General features: G+C 48.0%; 1 protein-coding gene across 3 annotated transcripts in view; it reads right to left on the bottom strand.

Annotated features, from left to right (window-relative positions):
* The window catches only part of RPH3A (rabphilin 3A), a 79445-nt gene that overhangs the window by 58277 nt on the left and 755 nt on the right, over positions 1-20413 (bottom strand). The window lies entirely within an intron of this gene.

A 20413-nucleotide genomic window follows, 5' to 3' on the forward strand; every position in this document is an offset into this window, starting at 1 on the left:
GTTTGTTATGAAGTACAGCCTAACCCATCCTGTCTGTGCTTACAATGGCCCAGGAACTGTGCTAAGTGTCTCAAATGCAACATCTCATTCCATATTCACATCAGCCCTAGGAAATAAGATCTTTTATTAGCTAGTTTTACAGACCAGGAAACTAAAGCCCAGAGAGGTAAAGCCATTTATCCAAGGGCACACAGCCATTAAGACACAACAGGGCCCTGGCCGGTTGGCTCAGCGGTGGAGCATTGGCCTGGCGTGCGGGGGACCCGGGTTCGATTCCCGGCCAGGGCACATAGGAGAAGCGCCCATTTGCTTCTCCACCCCCCCTTCCTCTCTGTCTCTCTCTTCCCCTCCCACAGCTGAGGCTCCATTGGAGCAAAGATGGCCCGGGCGCTGGGGATGGCTCCTTGGCCTCTGCCCCAGGCACTAGAGTGGCTCTGGTCGCGGCAGAGCGATGCCCCGGAGGGGCAGAGCATTGCCCCCTGGTGGGCAGAGTGTCACCCCTGGTGGGCGTGCCGGGTGGATCCCGGTCGGGCGCATGCGGGAGTCTGTCTGACTGTCTCTCCCCGTTTCCAGCTTCAGAAAAATACAAAAAAAAAAAAAAGACACAACAGGACGTGCATTTGAAATGGATCCACAGAGGTAAACCCACGACACACACAGAAGACAGAGCATCCAGAATTGATCTCCCTAGGGAGAATGTTTCCTGCTGGGCAAGGGTTCCCCAAACATTTTTTTCCTCCTTTGGATTATAAACCTCTCTGAGCCCCAAGTCTATAAATCCCAACACTGAACTCCAACCCACAAAAACAGACAATGTTAACACAACAGTCTGCAGGGCTCCCTGCACAGTCCAGGCAATTACCCGATTCCTTGATAAAGTGGAAACTTGCCTTTGTTGTGTTGCTAACCGAGCTTATCTTGGCGCTGGCCTCGTTGTGGTGAGCAAGGGAGAGAGGAAACGCTCAGGACTGATTTCTGCATTTGCGCGCACATGCACAGACACACGGCCCCAAACAGAGAAACGTGATTAGGCAGGTCTGCGTGTTAAAACGGGTGGTTTGCTTAATGGCCCCTGGCTGCCACTTAGACCCAGGTTGCAACGAAGCTCATTCTGATTAAAACTCAGCTGGAACTGACTTACCTACAGCCCTATATCTCATCATGCCATGGAGACCACACGTGTCAGCCTGATCCTCCCCGTGCCTTAGGGACAAACTACAGATGGTCCCCGACTTACAATGGTTTGACTTAATGATTTTTTTACTTAACCATGGTTCCAAGGCAACACACGTAATAAATTACATCAGATCAGCACTTTATTATAAAACAGGTTTTGTGTTAAGATGATTTTGCCCAGCTGTAGGCTAATGTAAACGTTCTGAGCACACTTAAGGTGGGCTAGGCTAAGCCAGTGGTTTCCAACTGCTGGTCCATATATAATCTTCACACAACATCAGGGTGGTTAATTCCTCTGTGGACTGGAATGAAATTTCTGGTGGACCGGCGGTCGAAACACACTGGGCTAAGCTGTATGTAACCCCATCATTAAGTTGAGGAGCGCCTGTACGCAGAGCAAGAACCTGGGCAAATCACTGAACATTTCAAAGCCTCAATTTCCCTATCTGTAAAATGGGGCTGTAACAGCCTCTACTTCACAGAGCTGTTGAGAGGTTGGAGTGGAGAAGATGGGTTGGAGAAGATACTGAGGCCAGTGCTGGCATCGGGCAAAGTCACCCAGGCATTCCGGAGGAACCTCGCCCCCAAAATAACATGGGTTACAGTCTCAGGCCATGAAGGACACTTCCTGCCTCACACAGTCTAGCTATGGCCACTTCCCTGGGATGTGGATTTTAAGAAATCTGAGACCACATCAGGGGAAAAAAAAAAACCCAAAAAAACAACCAAAAAGCTTCTCTTCATCCTCATGAATAATAGATCTTCAAGACGCGCCTCCATCCATTCCCCTCCCCCACCCAGGCTCTCCTGGCGCCAGGTAGGGGAAAGTAACAGAAATATGAACCTCAGCCAGTGTTGGCTGGAGAACGTGAATGAACCACAAAGTTCCTGTCTCTCTCCCCGTGTTCCCTGGAAACAGCCACCAGAATGTCAAGTATGGATGGAGCACTCTGTAATTTACAAGGCCGTAGGTCTTCACAATCATTCATGCCGGTAGGTGTTAGGACCCTCATCACTGGCAGCTGAGGAGTGTGGAGGCTGAGAGGGGCCAAGCTGTCAGGGTTCAAATCCTAGCTCTGCCTCTTCCTAGCTGTATGATGTTGGGACAGTTACTAAACCTCTCTGTGCCTCAGTTTCTTCATATGAAAAATAGAGATTATAATAATAGTGATAAGAGCACCTTTCTCATAGGGATACTAAAGGATTAAATAAGTGGCCCTGGCCGGTTGGCTCAGTGGTAGAGCATTGGCCTGGTGTGTATAAGTCCCAGGTTCAATTTCTGGTCAGGGCACACAGGAGAAACACTCATCTGCTTCTCCACCCCTCCCCCTCTCCTTCCTCTCTATCTCTCTCTTCCCCTCCTGCAGCCAAGGCTCCACTGGAGCAAAGTTGGCCCAGGCGCTGAGGATGGCTCTATGGCCTCCAGCTCAGGTGCTAGAATGGCTCCAGCCACAACAGAGCAGTACCCCAGATGGGCAGAGCATCGCCCCCTGGTGGACATGCTGGGTGGATCCTGGTCAGGCACATGCGGGAGTCCGTCTGCCTCCCCACTTCTAACTTTGGGGGGAAAAAGGATTAAATAAGTTAATACTCCTGGCACATGGTTAGTTTTAAATAAGAAGGAATAAGTCATCTTTGTCACATCTCCAGGATATAAAGGCCAACAATAGCACTAAGCCATTCACAGACATTGGCTTGTATTACTCTTGTAAAGAAACACCACTGAATTCATTCTAAGAGAGAAAAACTGAGGTTCATAAATGTTAATTGACTTTCTCCAAGATTGACTCAGAGCCAGTAAGTAGTGGGGCTGGGAGTCAAGAAGACCTGTTTGACTTCCTCCCCCTGTCCTTCACTGAGCCCCTAAAAAATACGGAGCATCCATCCTGCTCCTGGCTCGGCACTAAGTGCCTTTACTTAGCACAGTGTTATCTAACTTAATTCCCATTTCAATCATTAGCCCCATTTTATACCAGGAAACTGAGACAGGGAGGGGTTAAGTACTGATCCAAAGTCCCCAAAAGGCAGAGCCAGCATTCAAACCCCAGACATCAGAGACCATCTATCCATACATCACACAGGTAACACATGCCCACATACACACAAAAAACGTATGTGCATGTTCAGTATCTTCTGGCTGCATCAGATAAGTCATCATTCATCCCCTGCATCCCCTGACTCAAGACTTTAGGAGAGACATCACATCAAAACTACATCTGAAGCTTAGTCTAGTTTCTCGTCTTTTCAAAGCTCCTCACTCTGGTCGGTGAAGCACTGATGTTGCATTAGGGGAAGACATGAACACACACACCTTCTCAACATCCAGCTTCCTAGGAATCACTTTTTTAATAGTCAGGAACTCACATGAGTTGTTAAAAAGTATATGAAGACAGCAGCAGAAATGGGAAATGCAGGCTATAATTCTATTTGTATGGGGCAGCATGGCAGATTGTTAAACTGATGTCCCTCAATGAGCATGCCTTCCACATTATATAGTCCCTTCCACCCTAACTCTGTGCATGGGCTTAGTGTGTGGCCTTGTTGGGCCAATGCTATGTTCCAAGCAGAGCCTGATGAGTGCTGGTCCACTGCGGCTTGTCCTCTGGAATAGTCCTGCTACTATATTAGAAATCCAGTCTATCCATGTGGAGAAAAACTAAGGCCTTCCAGCCAACAGCCCAGTTACCACTAGACATGTGAGCGAGACCATCTTGTATTATCCAGCTTTTCCGTCTCCAGACCAGCACAAGTACCACCCAACTGATTTCAGACCAAACTAAACAACTGCAAGCAAATAAATGGTTATGTGTTAAGCCATTAACTTTTGGGGGACTGTTATGCAGCAATAGCTAACTGATACCAGCAGTGTGCCCTATTTTTTGCATGCCCTCCCATCTTCACTCCCCCTCCCTTCTCCTCCCTGATCGCTTCCCTGGAAGACTGACTTGTATGTATCACTTTAATAAATTCCCTTGCCCTCTGGCTTCTGTTTGGATTTAGCCCATGGAGAGCCCTAGGAGAGACTGGATGGAGAAGAGTGAGGTGCGGGCTTGCTTTCTGCAGTCGCCACGGGCTGGTGTCATCCCTTGACAAAGGTCACAGCTCTGGTCAAGATGCCCTCTCCTACCACCACATGCCCAGATCACCCCTTCAGGACTAGGGCTGGTAAAAGTTCCCCATCATTGCTAGCCCCACAGTGCTTCTTCACTAACCATGGCTGGTTTTCCTTAATTCTGTCCATAATTTTGTCCCTCTTAAAAACTCCTTAGTATACACAATGTTGAGTTGCCATCTGTTTCCTGCTGGGACCCCCATTGACACGGGCAGTGGCAACAGTGCATGTTTTCCATGGAGACAGAAAACAACAATAACAACAGACTTAGCGCCCTCATTCCTGAGAAAGGTTGGGCAGATGTCAGCAGAACTGTGGCCAGAGCTGTGGTTCAGGACCATACACAGCGTCATGAGTACTTTATGCCTTGTAGTGAGTACAAGGGTGTGTGTGTGTGTGTGTGTGTGTGTGTGTGTGTGTGTGTGTTTGTGTGTAAAATCAGTAACTGGTGCATTTCCTACCAGTTGGAACCCATCAGCCACATATGACCTGACATTTTCTCCCAAGCTTCATGCAGCAGAAGCTACTGGAATGTATGGAATGGTCTTGAGGAAACTTTTATTATCCTCTGAAATGTTCTTGTGCCTATATTTAACCCCTCAAAACTCAGATCAAGTCTTACCCGACCCATAATGTCTTCTTAAGCCACTGTTCTTCCTTAATTTTTAATGTACAAACCAGAAACTTAGGGCTCAGCCTCCCGTTGTTCCCAGAAATCATTCTCCATAGGCTGAAAGTTCCTTGGGGGGGATGGGAAGTGGGCATCTGCTCCTCCCTCTCTTGGTACCAACAGTCCAATTTTCTTTTAAGAAGTCATCATTTCTCTAGCGCAACCCACGGTGTTCTCTTAGGGCTGACCTCAACTCTCAACTCTGGGAAGGGGATGGGGGTCACATGACCCGACCTGGCCAGTCAGCATATTCCCCTCTTCTACATAGAATCTATTCAAAGTTGGATAAGTTACCCAAGGGAACCCAATTAGACTCAAATCTGGAGCTTTTGTTTAGTATCTTAGGAGGAAAGTTCTTTCTCTTTTTCCCCTGCTGGGCTGAAGCTGGTATAAGACAGACTTGGACTTGATGGGGTTTGACCAGGAAGAGAAAGCTGGAGAGTGAGACCATCCCAGAAGAAAGCGGAACTAAGAAATGGTCAGAATCCATTCCTAACACTATTGTTGAGCCTCTGGATATAGTCATGCCTTGGCTATCTTGTGGGCTCTTTGATTACATGAGCCAATTAATGTCCTTTTGTATCACTGGAACTAGTTTGAGTTGGGTTCACAATCAATATAATCCTGACTTATACACACACACAGAGTCAGTTCTCATTACTTGCAAATTCCATTTTTGCACATTTGCCCACTCCCTAAAATTTATTCTTAACCCCAAGGCAAATCTTACAGCACTTCCATGGGTATTTGTAGACCCACACAGAGCATCCAAAAAACTGAGTTGCCCAATGTACATGTTAGCAGCTCAGTCCAATGGGTGGGCTTCTGCCTCTGTGGGGGCTCTCATAATATAAACAAGTCTCTTTTTTGAGGTCTGTGTAGTGTCACGTTAGTCACATTTTTGTTGGTGATTTTGATGTTTAAAATGACCCCTGAACACAGTGATGAAGGCTGTCCACTGTCCTTAAGGGCAAGAAGTCTGCGATGTGCCCCATGGAGAACATACATTTGTTAGATAAGCTTCGTTACGTCATGAGTTATAGTGCCGTTTGCCATGAGGTCAGTGAGAGTGAACCAATAATAGATATTGTGATGGATTTAAGGTTTGTGCCCCCCTGCCCCAAATTCATATGTTCAAACTCTACCCTGAAATGTGGTGGAATTAGCAGGTGGGAGGCCTTTGGGAGGGGATGGGACTAGATGGCCTCATGAGCATGAGACCCTCCCAATGGGCCAGGTGACTTTGTAAGAGTCACGAGAGAGCAAGAGAGTTTGCTTACTCTCTCTGCTCTCCGTGTGAGGACAGAACAAGAAGTCAGCAGTCTATACTTTCATGACTTCTTGTTTTCCGTATCATGTCAGAGTGATCTGTGTACTAAACTCAATGGCTGCCATCTTGTTTGTACTTCTTCAATTGTTTTTTCAGTTGATAGGCTCTGCAGATGACTTTTATGAAAGAGAAAAATTTTTAATGTCATCGTCAATTTACATATAATGAATTTCACTGAGATATATCCATTTGGTTTTACTAGGTTTAGGAGTAATTCCTCAGAGTCCCCCTCAGTTTATTAGGACTTTCAATTTAACTGTCCAATATAACAGTATTCTTCTTCTAAGCTTCTAATGTAAAAGGTTCTTCGAAAAAGAGAAAAAAATGTTTCAACTTCCAAAGGTTTGTTTTCTCAAATTTGTAAAACCCCCCCCAAAATTGTTACCATGTGATTAAATATAATCATAGCTAAAAAAAAAAAAAAAATCAGCAGTCTGCAATCCAAAGTGGTCTCTCATCGAAACCTCGCCATGCTGGTACCCTGATCTCAGACTTCCAGACTCCAGAACCATGAAGAATAAATTTCTATCATTTGTAAGCCACCCAGTCCAAGGTAGGTAGATTGTTACAGTAGCCTGAATGGACTAAGACATACATACAATAAGGCGCCTTTAACCAGAAACACACATAAAACAAAAGGGTACGTAGGGATTGGTTAGTAGAGTGTGGTCAGCTCTTTGATACTCTAAATATTTCACAGTAGCATCTCTCATAAGCCTCACTATTTACCTGCAAGTCCAGGAAGATGGGAGGTTTAGGTCCACTTTACTGGTGCCAAAAATAAGGACCCATGAGGTAAGATGAGTTGCCAAGGCACATGGGAGGTAAACAGAGGGGTTACCTTAGAACAAAGGGTCACATCCCTGACTACACCCTTCAGTCACTGGGGCCAGGCGGCACGAGTTAAAAATGCAATTCCAGGATCCCAATCAAACCAACTAAAGAAGGTAGTTGTGAGCCCTGGTTGGTGGCACAGCAGATATTAATAGAACATCTTCCCAGAGTGCTGTAGTCACCAGCCCGATCCCAGGGCCACTGGTTCGAGCTCTGGTCAGGGCACATATGAAAAACAACCAATGAATGCACAATTAAGTGGAACAACAAGTTGATGCTTCTCTCTGTCTCTCTCCCTTCCACCCACCCACTCTCTCTTTCTCTCTCTCAAAAAAAGGGAGGCTGGCCGGGTAGCTCAGTTAGAGCATTGTCCTGATATGCCAAGGTTGCTGGTTTAATCCCCAGTCAGGGCACATACAATGATGTTTCTCTCTCTCTCTTTCTCTAAAGTCAATGAAAAAAAAAGGTACCCATGATGGGTACCCATATCATACTTTTCAGAAGTCTTCCTGGTATTTATATTGTGCAGCCAGAGCTGAGAACGACCAGCTTAGAATCATGTGCCCCAATCCACACCCTCTTCGGTTCCCATCCCTCCTGCTAGAGCATCTTAACCTTGAATGTGCATCATCTGAAAGTCTCGTGAAAGACTATACTTTCAGGGATCATTTCTATAGTTTGAAAGTCTCGTGAGAGCAGACTGATGCCTACTTCCCAGCTTCAGAGTTTCTGATTCGGGAGGCCCGGGACAGAGCCCGAGACGTTGCATTTCTAGTCAGATCTAGGTAATGCTGACACTGCTGGTCTGGGGGACCATCCTCAGAGAACCAATGCTTTATGTAAGTCTAGAAAAATCAGAACCCAGGAGACCCAGCTTCCTGGTTCTCAGCTTCCCTTCTGCCGGCAGCGCTCTCTTGTCCCGAGTCAGAGCAAATAACTCTGGGGTATGCTGTTCCGTGTGAACATAAATCCAGGGAGGCTAGCAGTAAGCTGAGGGCATTTAGACTTTTCCTTCTCTTAGTTCTCTCCTTTGAAAAATAATCCACCACTTAAGAGACTGACCCTGAGCATCTGCTGCTGCTTCTTCCCCACGTGGCCCAAACCCTTCTTCTGCAATGCAGGTCTCCTTAAATATTGAATAAGTCTGCTGCTCCACCAGCTGCCTGGGCCAGGACTGAGGGAATGGTGATATTGACAAAGGCTGAATGTAATTAATCAGGTTGAAAAGATCAGGCTGCTGAGCTGGTTTTAGAAAAGACTGACTTTCTTCTCCATCATCAACATCTCTGGCGCCTCCACACCTTCCTTGTCCATCCTCCACCCTCTTCTAGGGCTTGAGATCTTTTTTTTCCATTTCATTGCTTTTGCTGTTTAATGAGCCATTAAGTGAGTTAGAGCAGCCTGGGAAGTGGGTTAGCTATCGAACAAGAGCAAGGAGTAATAGATGGACACGATCAGGGTCCAGGTGCCGTGGAATACAATGCACGAGGCATATGATGGTGAAAGAAACAGTCAAATATTCCTGTTCTGGTGGAGCTGACATTCTAGTGGGCATGGGGGGGGGGTAGGCAACAAACAAAATAAATAATATAGGTACAGTGTCCCATGGATCTAAGTGCTAGGGAGGGATATGAAATAAAGAAGGAAGAAGTCAGATTCTTGAGTGGGGGTGTCATTTTAAATAAGATGATCAGAAAAGGCCTCCCTGAGAAGGGGATGTTTGAATAAAAGTCTAATGGCGCTGAGGCAGTGCACAGAGGGTGGAGAGTGGTAATAGGATCCCGTCTAGAATGTTGAGCTCTGAGATTTCATCACCATCACCATCAAGATAATAACTAATGTTCATTGAGCACCTCTCATGCACCATTTCTGTTCCAACCAAAGGCTACAAATGTATCTTGACTTGTTAAAATCCCAAGACAACCCGATGAGACAGATGTCATTGTTGTGCCATTTTCCAGATGAGAAGACTGAGGTACAGGGAGATTTAGTAACTTCCTCAAATGCAGCAGTAGAGCTGGGATTTAAACCCATGTAGACGGACAACCATCCCAGCTTTCTCCCTCCACTCTCATCTTCCATATTTTCAGGGAAGGGTCCCACACCATAGTCAATTGCTGAACAAAATCTCTCTCTCATGGGGGTCCCACTGTCCTCCTTCTTCCTTTCTTTCTTTCTTTCTTTCTTTCTTTCTTTCTTTCTTTCTTTCTTTCTTTCTTTCTTTCTTTATTTATTGTATTTTTCTGAAGTTGGAAACAGGGAGGCAGTCAGACAGACTCCCGCAGGCGCCTGACTGGGATCCACCCGGCATGCCCACCAGGGGGCGATGCTCTGCCCATCTGGGGTGTCGCTCTGTTGCAACCAGAGCCATTCTAGCGCCTGAGGCGGAGGCCATGGAGCCATCCTCAGCACCCAGGCCAACTTTGCTCCAATGGAGCCTTGGCTGCGGGAGGGGAAGAAAGAGACAGAGAGGAAGGAGAGGGGGAAGGGTGGAGAAGCAGATGGGCGCTTCTCCTGTGTGCCCTGGCCGGGAATCAAACCCGGGACTCCTGCACACCAGACAGACGCTCTACCACTGAGCCAACCGGCCAGGGCTGTCCTCCTTCTTTAAAGGGAGTCAGTGCCGCACCACGGCCCTGCAGGTACCACCAACCTCACCTCACACTGGGCTCCTCCACCCTGGTGCTCCAGTCATTCTGGCTGTCTTTCAGATCCTTGAATGCCACACAGAGCCTTGGCACATGTTGTTCTCATGGCCATGAATGTTCTTTTCTCCTCTCTTTACTCAGTCACCTCTTATTCATCCTTCAGCTCTCAGCTTAAATGTCATTCCCTCAGGGAAGCCCTCCCAGATTAGGTCAGATTTCCTTGTGACAAGCTCATAGATCTGTGTTCCCCTCTTTAAGAGCCTTAACTCAGGTTCTATTTACATATCCATATGTACGGTTACTGATTCATGTCTACCTCCTTCAGAGAATGTACCACATCGAAATTGTCTACTACATTCCAGCACCGGGCACAAATACTATAAATGACCAAATAGAAGACAAGGATCCCTCCAACCAAATATTCCTCAGAAAACAGAAATTCACCTTTTATCCAAGTCCTTAAAAAGTCTCTCACACTGTCCAGTGTTTTTCATCACCTCTCTCAATTTACTTTACTTTGAATAACAAAATCGTTTATGTCAATTCTTGCCGAACTTTTCAATGATCAGGCAGCTCCCAGGGGTATCCCTTCCTTTTCCCATTCTCCAACAGGAGATATTTTCAGTAGATTGACTTTCACTAACGTCATACAATTTACCTTACTTTTCTGGTTTGTTTGTTCATTATTTTTTAAATATATAGAAATAGCAGAAAAAAATGTTTTCATGGATTGCTTCTTTTATATATTGTAAAATTTAAGTATGTGTGTAAATACAATTAACGAATCAAATATTATAAATGAACATTTGACCATTTCATCTACATTCCTAGTAGTTTTTTGTTTGTTTGTTTGTTTGTTTCCTTCCATTTCCTAATAGGTTATTTATTTAAGCCTGGCAAAGATTTTGTGAGAGTCAGAAGGGGATTGATCATTTTATTGGGAAAATGTGGAAATTGAAGGTCCATCTTGTATCTGGGGCTATCCGACCTTCGTAGTCATAGATGGGCAATAAATATTTATCAAATGTTGAAGGGGGACCAAATTATAATGCGAAGGGGACTAGACAGTCACTTCTGGGCTTAGCCCCCGTAACAAAAATGAACTAGGACTTTTAGCCTCATGCACTTGCCTCTTAATGTGCACTTAACTATTAAGAACCATACTTTGTCTTAGGAATTTAATTTCTGCAGTTTGGCTCCAGAAGACAAAATAATTATAAGTGACAGGAGTCAGGTCTAAGTCCACATCAGGAAGGACAACCGTGCTAACAGGACCTGGGTGACATGCACAGGTGCCTTCGTAGGTGCTGAGCCCCCTCGCAGGAGGCATTCAAGCCCATTGCCCAGGGAGTGGCAGAGAATATTCACCCACCAGGAAAAGCAGCACCCCCACCCCACCCCAAGCCCAGAATGACCCACGGGCTGACTGCATCTGAATCATCATAAATTCTTTATACCGCAGATCCCTGGGCATGACTCCAAACCTCCTGAGTCAGAATTCCTGGGGATGGGCCTAAACACTGTTATTCTAAAAAACAGCCCAGGAGAGTCTAGCATGCACTAAAATTTGACAACCACTGAGGTTAGTGCTTGGACAAAAGTATCTCCAAGGCATCTGACTATCTCAGATGAGTAAAATTCCTTCCAAGTTTGTTATTTTTACTTGCTAAGGAAGGGCACTGATTAAAAAACAAAACAACAACAACAAAAAACTACCATTGACGAATTCCAACATTTTTTTTTTAAAGAATATATTTTAACATGAAATGAGCAAAAAAAGAAATACATGATGTCAGGCTGAGGGAAAGTCTGTCCTAGGAAAACTTAGTTGGCAACTGAAGTAGGTAAATGCCTGCTTTTCCTCCACTCACCAGGGCCCATGGGAACTTTGTTACAGGTCAGATCAGAGTTTGGAAACCATTAGTGTAAGCAAGTAACCTTCAAGAGCCCCCTCGAATCTAGGAAGATGCAAAGATCTGAAGACAAGTTTGTATTGGCTGCTAAGTAATGATAATAGTGACGATGATGTCATCTTGGGAGCTCTGTGCACATGAACCCACTTGATCCTTACGAGAACTCGGCAAAATACATTTTTACTAATAACCGCGTCCCCGTTTTACAGTTGGACAAAGCTGAGGTGCATTCAGGAAGCTTTGGTAACCGACAAGGTCTGCACAGCTTGAGGGGGGTGAAGGGGGGATTTGAACCCAACGAGTCTGGCTCTCAATGCTGAGCCCCTAACTGCTATGCTGTATGACCAAGAACTCAGGCCTGACAACGCCTGGCACACATACAACCTCCACTTGAGCCAACCAACTTCTGGGGTTGAGGGACAGAACAAGGTCCAGAAGGTTCACGGATGGCACAAGCAGAGGGGTAGGGACAGAAACTGAGAGGGATCCCAACTTCCAAAAAAGCATGAGAACTAGCCTACCGAACCCTGTTTGTCTACCGTGGAGCCCCCTCCCCGCCCCCCAGCTCACCAGTGTGGCATCAGCCACCTGCTGGTGGCCACGTGTTTCATGGCTTGAAGCAGGCGTGGCATCCACTTGCACCCACCTGGCCATGCTCACAGCCCGAGCACCTGGGGCCCACCAAGAAGGACCCTCAGGCCACCAAATTAACCATCTGCTTTTCCCAGCCTGCCTGTGACTGTCCTTTTATCTCTTTCTGTTAGATTTACACTTTGTCATTGGCATGGTGAACCTGCCTTGCTTCAGAGTGTTGTAGCTTGGCCATTGTCATCCCTGAAGGCTAAATCTTTCTCTGCTCCTTAACTCACCGTGTGACCTACAGGGCTTAGCTCCTTCATCTGTAAAATAGAAGTAATAATTTAATAAAGTAATTTAGTAGAAGTAAAAATTTAAGTCCTTTATAATAATAAACAACTAAAGTTTATATAGTACACCAAGAACGGGGCACCAGGTGCTTCATATATATATTAACTCATGGGATCCTCGTGGCAACTCTATGAGGGAGGTACTGTTATTATTCCCATCTTACAGGTGAGTAAAGTGAGGCCAGAGAGGCCAAATAACACCCCAAAGGCATAGGCTGGCAAGGAGCAGAGCCAGCATCCCAAGGTCTGGAGGCAGAGGCTCTGCTTCTAATCACTGGGCGGACTGCCTCCTACCAGTCAATACTCGCCAGTCCTTCATCAGAATGACATTTATGCTTTCGATTCCGGAGGAGCTGAAGACTGGAAACCCATTTCTTCAAAGCTCTATGTTATAAAGAAGCATTTCACAACAGCCCTGAACCATCAGCAAAGTGGTGATTGATTATTATCCCGTTTTACAGAGCAGAGAAATGAGGCCCTGGGAGGTTCATTTCCCTGCTGTGAAAATTCAGTATTTGACTTTGGTGTCCAAAAGATCTGAGTGAGTCCCTGAATCTACCCTTTACTGACAATGTGAATTTGGGGAACCGAGACCTCTCTGCTGTCTGTAGCCTCAGAGTCCTGGTCTAAAATGGGCACAATAATAAGGCTTCCTTCCCAAGGCTTTGTGAGGATCCAAAGAGATCACTTCCATAAATTTGATATGCAGGGTCTAGCCCCCCATGACTGCCCTGTGACTCGGTGGACAAGCCTTGACCCATTCACTTCTTGTACAAAACCACAGCTCTAGGATGCAATTACCCTGTGGCACAGCTGAGCCTGAACCCAAACAGAGAGACTCTTATTAGCTCAGAGCGGGCCTTCTAGCAAGGGGGAGGAATATTGAAAGCAGGTGGGGAGTGCGCCAGGGAATCAGGGACCACCCATATGGTCCGTGTCAACCAGAAATGACAGCCCTGTGGTGTCCCATTGGATAAAAGCCCCTATCACAGAACTGCTACCATGACAACCAAGGGAGAATTTCCCAGGGCTGGTGCCTGCTCAATCCCAGGGCCTTGGGGAGGCCTCTGTGGCCACCTGGGGACCCCCACTACCAGTCTCTGGAGCTTTTTACCCTCTGAGAATATTCAAGGTCAAGGTGAGTCTTTTGTAGCCACCAGTCTGTATCAAGAGGCCACATCAGTGTTGGAGGAGGAGACCTAGGCCCCAAGGAGTGCACAGAGCTGACCGCGTGCCTGCCTGGGGAAGGGGACCAGGGTCTCTCCAAATAGAGGGAGAAGTGACCAGATAATTAAAAGTGAAACAGAGAATAAACACTGAAAAATTGAGAAAGCGGCCCGCCAGGATCAATGATGGTCATGCACCAGGGAATGAGAAGAAAGAATAACTCACCTCTCAGCTCCTTGTGCCAAAACAAAAAGTCCACGCTGATCTAACAAGCAGAGGAGTCTCCCGTGGGAAACAGAGGTGACAGACGAGGCCAGCTCCCCTCATATTATAGTCAGAAGCAAAGCCCACTCCTGTCACCAACATGGGAGAACGGTTTCCTTCTCCCTGGGCATTTCTTCCCAAGGCACGTATGCACCATTTAGAAGAGGACACACCCCCAAACCCCTCTGCAGATAACCTGGAGGCTGGCCCCGGCCAGATAAACCCTTCCAAGGGAAAGAGGGAAAAAAGAAGCTAAAGAAACAGCAGTGTGTCCCTTTCTGAACGGCAGAGGAGGTGTGTCGCTGGTCTGCACATTGAGTTTCCCACATGTCATTTGGCACATGCTGATGTCTCCCTCTGGCCTGGGCTGGCCGGCTAGGGTGAACAACAGGGAGGTCTCTAATGATCAGAGGAAAAACTGCAAATGTCAGAAGCTTACATCTGCAACTCTATCCAACAGCCTTACCCACCATTGGCAGACCTTTGGGAGAAAGATGTGGCCAGATGCCCCAGCCTGACATGGTGGCAGCCACTTCCGGTGGTTTCTTCACCTTCACCAAGTTCCAGTGCCCTGCTTAAAGCTGACAGATTAACTCAGCCACACAGTGACAGAGGGAAGAGCCAACAGGTAGAGAGGCCAGGGCCCAGGGGCCCGACCGTGGGACAGAACGGACCACACAGGTGCTTTTTGCTGGCACCTTGCAAGGTCGGCCTCCTGGCGCACTTGGAGAAATCGTCTCTCTTTTCCAGCGGCCCAGAACGCCGCCCCACCAGGATGGCTGGCACCGGAACCCGCTTACATAATCTGTTTGCTACTGAAAGCAGCTTCCATTCACAAGTCGCTGCTTGTCATTGTGTAGGTGCATTAAAGAGGAAAGAAAGAAAAAAAAAGGATGAAAAAAAAAGGAGGCTGAATGAACTCACTCAGATTAAATTGAGAGACGAAGCAATTCCCCTCCCACCCCCCACCCCCAACTTTCCAAATAAAAGCCTTCACAAACCAAGCGCAGTTCTGCTGTTGTCAGATGAGTGTCCTGTTGTTGATTCATTGGGGAGGGGTGGGCACCAGCCCTAGCTTCCTGAGGCCTGTCATCCTGCTCACTAGCTGGATTGCTAAGTCAGAGTCTGACACGGCTCCATTACAATGAGATTTAAGCATGCATTAAGTCATTATAACTAATGACAGCAAAGCAGTCCCTTCGAGGCAACCACGGTGACATTGCACAGAGCAGCCTGGTGCCTCGGCACTGCGCTGTCATCTGCCTGATTTCCCTGGCCCTACTGGGATGCTGAGTTGAGCTAAGAGGAGTGTGAAGGCCTGGCCAGGGTCCCCTGGTCAAGAGAGCTGCCCATGGTCAGATAGCTGCCTTGTCTCAGAGCTATGTGATAACCTAAGTGCCTGGGTCCTGCCTGGGAAGGAAATGACTCCCTATGCCCAGCTCACACTCTTGTGAAAACTGAGGACATGAACACTGCAGAAAGTACACTGTTTGGGAGGCTATGGGCCTGATCGCTATTCTGCTCAGCTCCTTAGGGAATGATGGGGAGGGAGAGAGCTTGGTTAAGAAGTCTGAGGCTCCCAACACACCCAGAACAGTTATAACTAATGCCTGGAAAAGTGTTTTGCATTTAAAAAAAAAAAAAGAAAACTCCTTTATCTATAGCAGAGGAGACTTGTGAGAACACAGGTCCCAGGGCCCCGCACTCAGAGTTTCTGATGGCACAGGGGCAGGGTGCAACCCAAACACTGGCCTTGGGTTCTCTTGGGGCAGCTAGAGTTTTTTATCCCCCAGCAAAATGTATTTCCGGTAACATTCACCTTTCTCTGCCTTTTGCTCTCTCTCTTTTACATGCAAGATCAGTATCTGCAAACTCCACTTCCCCCTCCAACAAAGCTCTCCCTCACTTTTTTGGAAAGCATTTTACAACTCCTCTTCCTTAAGGTATGAATGACTCAAAGGAAGGCTGGAGGCACCACCCCACCCAAAGCACCTGCTCATGATCCAAGAACAAAGCCTAAAGACAAACAATGAAATGTTATTGTTGGAATTCAGACATCAGTGGGCTCAGTGTTTTAGGGTGACTAAGTACTACCCCCTCTGAAAGATCACATTTTATAAGTAGACAGTTTAAGTACCAAAGGGATTGTGCCGTTGTCATCATTTTATTCCCAGTACCCACCCTGATGCCATGCATACTGTTAAGTGCTCAATAAACGTGCAACACATGAATAAATGCCAATGAATATTCCGGCAGGAGGAGAAAGAGGCCTGTGGGTTGCCAGTAGGAGATCTGAGGTGAAAATCAAGTCCTTCCAAACTTCCCCAATGACTCATCATAATCAGCACTGAGCGCCTACTGCATTCAGGCCTCTGGCTGGACCATAGGCCAAGTCAGCCCCCAGATGAACTGTCTACTAGTCAACCAATTGACATTGCATTCATTCATTCATTCATTCACCCATTGCTGCACTGTGTGCTAACCCTGACTCCGAAAGTGGGGATGGCACAGCCTTGGCCTTGAAGAATCCCGCCTTGTGGCACCTGCAGGAGTGAGAGGAAGCTCGGGTTTCCTAGCAGAAACGCACTGACTGAGCTGGTGAGTGGGGATGAGTCAGCAAAAGCTCCCAGGATTCAGAGGAAAAGAAGACTCAGAAGAGCGCAGGGGGTTCCCCCCCTGGAGCTCAGCCTGCAGCGCCTGCTCCGCACACTCACAATGGCTCTGGTTCTGGCGCCTCACAGCTTTGAGGAAAGGAGGTGCTATACTCATTTCATGGATGAAGAAACTGAGGTCTGGGGACCTCCAGCAACTACATAAAAACCAATTAGGGGATCAGTGGGACAGGCAGTCTCCTGTCTCCAAGCCGCGTCCTCTCTCCTGGGTCCCACAGCTGCATGGCTAGCAGGAAGGATTCACCTGCCTTCCCGCCCTCTCCCTGATCTTGTTTGGGTCAGGGTAATTTCACTGGTACCACCACCAACACCATCCCCATGACTAACATCTGTTGGACACTTACTCCTTGCCGGGCTCAGGACAAAGCACTTTGCAAGTATTAACTCTTAAAATTCCCAGAATTCCCCATTCCCACTTCACAGATGGAAAACTTGAGACCCAGAGAGGTGAAGTGGGGCAAATAGAAAGTGCTAGAACCAGGATTGACAATATACCCCAGAGCTGTTTCCAGAGCCCACACTCTTGGCCACCACACCGAACCACCTTAACATGCCTGAGGAAACCGAGTCTCAGAGAGGTTAAGGGTCTTGCCTGAAGTCACACAGCAAGGAAGCACTGGGGTCAGGATTCAAACTCAGGTCCGGCTGCTCCCAGAGTCCGCAGGGCAGCCCCTGGAGGCTCAAACAGCAGACGGCAGACGGGGTGGGAACAGGAAGAAGACAGCTGCCGGGCCTCCTCCACTCCCAGCACATAGAGGATCTCTGTCCTGGGAGCCAGCTAAATAATTGAAGCCCATTTGCTCCTGGGTCCTGGGTCCTGGGGCTATTTTTATCACAGGTTACAGCCACAGTGCTTAACCAAAATCAACCAGCTCCTCATCGTCTTCGCATCAGTTGCCGATTTGCCTGCATTTATGACCAGCTCCCCACTCAAAGCGGAAAGAGAGCAGAAGACGGGTCCATATGTCATGGTGGTTTTTATTAGAAAGCCACAAACTCTCTCTGACCCATATACAGAGAGAGAGAGAGACAGAGAGGGGCAGTGAAATAAAGTATAAATACCATATGCTGCAAATCAGCCCTGAGCAGCCGCCCTGACCAGAGGCACAGCCCGCACACCAGCTGGGATGGGTGGGAGTAGCGAGGAAGGGAGAAACAGAGCAAGCCGGCAGACTGACCTTCCAGGCCACCCTTGTGGGACTGCACGACCCCTGACACTGCCTCTTTTCTCTGAGTGAGCAAGGGGATGTCCACGCTTGTCTCTACGGCTCTGGTTCCCTGCAGTCAGCCCGGGCTGGAAGGTGCTACTGTCCCTCCTCCCCGTCCCAGGCTGGGGGGCCAGGAGAGGAGTGGAGTGAGGGGAGGATGCCTTGTCTTCATGATGGTAGATTTATAAGCTGCTGTGCCGTGACTTACTGTGTGGTCTTGGGAAAGTTGCTTTCCCTCTCTGGGCACCCATCCCCCCGCCCCCCCAAAAAAGGGGTTAGACTAGATCAGAGGTTCTGGACTTGAGGTGCTCAGATGGGCATGAGGGAGGGCCCATAGACCCCCTGAGCTTGTGTGTCTGAGTTGAGGTTCACAAAGAGGTCCTTGTTGTCACCCCTGGGGTAAGTGCCTATAGGGCCTTCATATGCTGCTAAAGCTATATGTCTGTGCATCTGACTGTGCCGTACAGAAGGCAGAGCCCTCTCCACCTGAGCACAGGATTCCAGGAAGCTACCAAAGTTCTCACAGGAGACCCCCACCCCACTCCAATCCACCCCAAGCAGTGACTCCTCAACACATGTGATGCATCCCCAAAGACAGTGCTAACCCTTCCCAGAAGCGTGTGCTCACGCACACACACTTAGCCCCTAGCCACAGCACCTCAGAGCTGGAAGGGTCCTTGGAACAACTCCCACATTGCCCAGGTGAGGAAACTGAGCACCGGGAAGGGGGCAGAGCTGGGGCCAGAACCCTGGTCTCCTGCTCCAAGTGCAGGGCTCACTCCAGAAGCGTCTGTGTCCCTCTGCCTGGCGCACCACAATGCACCATTTCAGATGTGATGGCGGAGGAGGGAAGGCTGCCTCTTGGATCTTAGCCACCCCCAAGGAAGCAAGGCTGGGAGGCAGCGAGGAGATGCTTAAAAAGCACCCAGATGTGGACAACCCAGTTCCGACTACCTCAGCTGAGCTGACATGCAGCGCATGACTGAGCCAGTCATTAAAATATAAAAACACTCCTGTGCCAGACGGTGATGTTGCACTGAGGCTGCTGGGGCTCCCTTGGTCCTCCCCCAGTCCACTCCAAGTTCTCAGAGGTTAACACTCAGCACTGCAGGGGGACCCTACGACCCCCCACTCCAGGGCCCCAGCCATGGTCCTGTCTGACCAGTCAGTGCTGAAGATCCGTATACTAAATATTACCATGGCCAGATCTGTGGCTCCTTATTTGAACCAAATTTCCTCTCGTTCGTCTTTTATACTTGAGGCTTCCAGGGGAGGAAACTAAGGAAACTTCTTCATCCTCAAGGTCACCCAGTGAAAAAAGACTGGGCTTTGAGGACCAAAAACTTGGGCACTAACCACTGAGGTACCTTCCCCTCTACCTCACATGTCCTGCCCAAGCAGGCACATGCTCTGGAGCTGGAGAGAATGACTGAGTGGGCCCTACTTGCATCCCAGGCTTGCCAGCCTCTGAGATTTAATTCCTCCCACCTCCAAGAACAAGAAATTCAAGAGGAAATCCTTGGAAATGCGGAAGACTGAAGCGACCCCTGAGATAATAGCAAAGATGCTAAAAATAAGAACATTCATTTCCAGAAAGGGAGATGTAATCAAAGCAGGAAGCAAAGAGAAATCCTCTTTTGATAAGTCACAGCTTAGCAGCAAAGACATTTTAAAATTAAATGTGAGTTTTTGGATTCACTTGCAAAGGACCTCCCCTTGGCACTAACAGGTTGGTGCAGGTTTATCCCATCCGGATGTCAGATAAAGAAATTACAGCAGGGTATGCTCTGCCCTGGAACAGATCCGAAGCTGGAGCTTGGAGCCCTTCCCCAGAATCAGAACAAGCTCTGTTCCCTCCGTTCCCTACTCTGAGACAGGCTCGAGGATGGAGCCTCCCAGGCTGGTGCCAGCATGCACCCCCTCATGCATCACTTACAGGTTACACCACCTGTGAAAATAAAACATCGTCTGCTCAGCAGGCAGCTGGCTGCTCCCCTCTGGCTTGCCCAACCACTCATTCTGAGAAAAATGTGGTCATTTCATGGCTCCCAGGTCTCTCATCTCAGGAAGCTTAAAACAGCCAAGCTTGCAAAAAGCACCACAATTAAATTACTCAGCTAGCCCTGGAAGATGGTACAATCTGAGCCCTGTCCTAGGCAAGCCTCACCTGGTGTGCCAAGATGAACCTAGGCAAGGGTTAACCTTCCAGCTTCAGGTGCCCCTCTCCCATCCTTGTCCAAGATGCCCACCCACTAGATCAGGACACCCAGAGACCCTCCATGCCTGGCTGGCCAGCCCCACAAAGGGTTAATTCACTCACAGAGAACTGCGGGCTACTTTCAACAGCTTCTGCTGCAAAGGAGAGGACAAATTGGGCAGAAGCCACAATTTTTATCACAATGCCTAAAACAGGAGCTTCTTTTATGCCCTCCCTGGACAAAGCCAAAATCTAATTTGGCTTTGGGGTGCTGCTTGGGTGATCAAACACTGCAG

This window comes from Saccopteryx leptura, chromosome 2 (assembly GCF_036850995.1).
Source record: "Saccopteryx leptura isolate mSacLep1 chromosome 2, mSacLep1_pri_phased_curated, whole genome shotgun sequence".
NCBI lineage: Eukaryota > Metazoa > Chordata > Mammalia > Chiroptera > Emballonuridae > Saccopteryx > Saccopteryx leptura.